General features: G+C 54.8%; 1 long non-coding RNA gene across 1 annotated transcript; it reads right to left on the bottom strand.

The window, feature by feature from the left end:
* On the bottom strand, positions 1-3,019 carry LOC144723389 (uncharacterized). The gene is made up of 3 exons (XR_013586159.1): positions 2,885-3,019; positions 2,049-2,204; positions 1-797 (listed from the first exon to the last, which is right to left on the bottom strand). It is a non-coding gene; the product is annotated as an uncharacterized LOC144723389 (long non-coding RNA).
* Between the last annotated feature and the right edge of the window lie 450 nt (positions 3,020-3,469).

Below are 3,469 nucleotides of genomic sequence, written 5' to 3'. Positions count from 1 at the left end.
CAAACGCCACCCAGTCACCTCCAGAGACCGTAAACGCCTACATAGTATAGTGTACTAATTCAGAGACACGAATAGGGGGCACTCTCCCTCTTTTATTATACCCTTTATAGCCATAGGGAAAAACTAAATACCGGGTCAGGACAGCCAAAATGCTTCCAGACCCACAGCTTCAAAGAGGAGAAGACCACGATGACGGCAGCATGACGAGTTCCACTCCAGATGGCAGCAGTCCCGACTGTGAGTTGAAGTTTCCCTTTTATCCTTCCCAGCGTTTCTAGGCTCCGCCTTTGGCCAAGCACCCTTCTGGATCCCCTAGAAGGCCCTGGGCTTTGCCCACGTGTACAACTGGTAGAACGGGCGCTACCCCCACTCCCATTCTCTACCAGTCCTTAGCTTTACGCTCTCCAGTGACTCATTCTAAATCACTACATCACCGACCCCCCGTGAAAAAAAAACAGTCGTCCCAGATAACCTTCATACGTTGCGTGGCGGGAGGATGAACGCCACAATTCCAACGTAACATTCGGAACACAGGCAACAATCCAACCCCAAAATATGTAGAAACCGACCGACGAGTAGGTGCGGTCAATCGAACCGAACCGTCTTGGAACGAGTCCTTGTCGCCGGCCCCTCATATGGGCCCGGAACGAGTCGTCCATGGACCCCGGAGGTTTCTCGATGATGGCCACGGGACGAAGATGGAGAAAAGGAAGAAGCAGGTGGCAGTCATAACATCCACCCCCATCCGGCTGTGGGTGGCGCCGCTGGCGGTTCCATGGCCGTCAGGCCCTCGGATCCTGTAGATGGAGGAACAGAGCCTCACTGAGGCGCAACCAGGATAATGGGAGATCCCCACGGACTAGTTGATGGGGAGATTATATTGGCGGCCAACATCTCATCGACCGCCTGACAAACATGGTCCTTCTCCTTTTGACTAAACCGAAATGAGTTCTGACGAATGGGAGTGGCGCTGCCTGTATCAATATGGTGATACATCGGGGACGTACGGCCAACATCGAATTTACCTTTACTAAATACGTCGAAAAATTCCCGAAGCAATTCCTGCAACTCGCCCCTCTGCTCCCACAACAAATCCGGATTACCTGCACACGGATCCATCCATGAATCATCCAACACCGCTTCCCGTTCCACTGTGGCCACGTCCCGAGCGGTTACATAATCAGTCTCTCCACAACATGCAGCCGTCGTGTGGACCAACACCGTACACACCTGTATGACCGCGGTAGCTGGCCCAGCATTTAACACTTGCAGGAAGGGCTACTGATCCCCCCATCACTATCGTCTGGGACCCTATCAAGGCGAGACCACGAACTGCCCTATTTGAAGGGGTAAAAAGAACCCCTCCCCCAGTAATTTTCCAGTCCAGCCACTTCTGCAGCCTCAAGGATACGAGCATTTGTGCACCCGGGGGAACACTAACAGTTTCACGCACCAGGGCCCGAACCACAGCTTTAGCCATACACAACCCATAGGGTACTCCAAAAATCTCAACCGATACCCCAACGTTAATTCAACCAAAGTCCTGAGGGGCATCCTCTTAAAAAAATCAGTCCCCAATAAACAAGGCACCACCAATGAACTCGAAACTAACACCGGGCCCGTTCTTTCAATATCTCCAATCCGTATCGATGCCACAATTTTGCCTACAATACCTAAATTCCCACCATTACTGACCATACAAGGACTATGCACAGGACCAAGGCAACCCACCATTGATGGCAAAGTCCTATAAATAAACTCCGAAACAATGATGGCGGATGCCCCCGTGTCTATGAGCACATGCACCTCAACACCCTGAACAAATCCACTCACCGTGGCACTCACCGTGGATGATCCTGTTCCTCCTGCCATGACACGGTGTGACAATGCATTCCATTGCCCGGACCCCCGCAGCCAACTATTACACACCAATGCATTCTCTCCGCACCCCGTATCAATATGAATGGTGATGGCGTGTGCACCCGACACTGACTGCAATGGAGATGCATGAGGTGACTGCGTCGGCCGGGTGTGTGATGTATCGCGACCTGCTTTCGGCCCCAGAGGAGCGAAGGCTGGTAGGACAGAGGACGGTGAAGCCGGGAAAAGCTGTCCCAGATCAGCACGGCAGACCCTGGAGATGTGGCCCGGTAGGCCAAAAATCGCCGCCAACTGGGAGAATGCTTGCCGCAGCGTCACCCTGTCTGCCGGGGGAATGGCAAAGAACACCTCAAAGGCATCGTCATCCAGCGCAGTGGGAAGAGCACACAGTGCCTCAACATTGGACCACCCTGCGAGCTCGCAAGTGGTAGCGCTGGAAGGCCGCCCAATCACCCCCCGCAGCCGAAAATTCCTTGATAAATGGCAGCCGCTGCACGAGGGAAGGTGCCCCCGGATGAGCTGTCTGTGGCAGGTTAATTTCGGCCGGACCCGATTCCTGCCCTCGGTCGGCTGAAACGGTGGAGTCGCCCTCTAGCTGCACCTGAGCTGCAGCCCCTTCCTACAGCTCTTCCGTACGCAACTGCCCCACCAGCAACGTCACCGTGGAGAGCAGCTCCAAGATGCACGCCCTGAGTGCCCGCCGGGATCGCCTCTTCGGAACCCGCCACTGGGGTCCCGGCTGCTGGGGCTGCCCGGGAACCCTCATCGCCGTTGCCCTCTTCGCCCATGGACATGCCAGTGAGAGCCTTCCTCTTCGCAAACTTTGACATAGTCTATTTCCCCCACAAGGATTCGAAATAAAACAAATAAAGAAAATTCCTAACAACCCTACACGTTAACACTCCTGACACCAAATGTAGTGTACTATTTCAGAGATACTAGTAGGAGGCACTCTCTCTTTCTCTTATTCGGGCCTTTACAGCCATAGGGGATAACTACATACCGGATCAGGACAGCCAACAGACCCACAGCTTCGAAGAGGCGAAGACCACGACGACGGCAGCACGACGAGTTCCACTCCAGATGGCAGCAGCCCCTACTGTGAGTCGGAGCTCGCCTTTTATCCTCCCCAGCGTGGCCAGGCTCTGCCCTCGGCCACGCACCCTTCTGGATCCCCTAGGAGGCCACAGACTTCGACCACTGGTCCAACTGGTAGAACGGGCTGCTACCCTCACTCCTATTCTCGACCAGTCCCCAGCGCTACGCGCTCCAGTGACTCATTCTATGTCACTACAATAGGACCCAACCTTCGTGTGTGCTCCTGTTTGGACAAGGTGGTCAAGGTTTGTGATGCAGCTTCTATCAGTGGCTGAAGCGGTTAATTGGTTCCTGCCTGCTGTTCTGCGAGGGGAAGCAGCGGTTGCTACCTCCCCTGATTTTCAGCTTGACATGTGACCAATGGTGGCAGCGGCTCTAGCTCGGGCGTCCCTGTTCGCTGCGCTGTGAGGGGAAGCGGTGGTTGGTGCCTCCCCAGAGCTTCAGCTCGCCATGTGGTCAAGGGCGGTGGCTGCTCAAGCTGGGCAGCACC

This window comes from Lampetra planeri, chromosome 17 (assembly GCF_965212315.1).
Source record: "Lampetra planeri chromosome 17, kcLamPlan1.2.h2, whole genome shotgun sequence".
Classification (NCBI taxonomy): domain Eukaryota; kingdom Metazoa; phylum Chordata; class Hyperoartia; order Petromyzontiformes; family Petromyzontidae; genus Lampetra; species Lampetra planeri.
The sequence above is the reverse complement of the archived record's forward strand: the minus strand, read 5'-3'. Positions and strand labels throughout refer to the sequence as shown.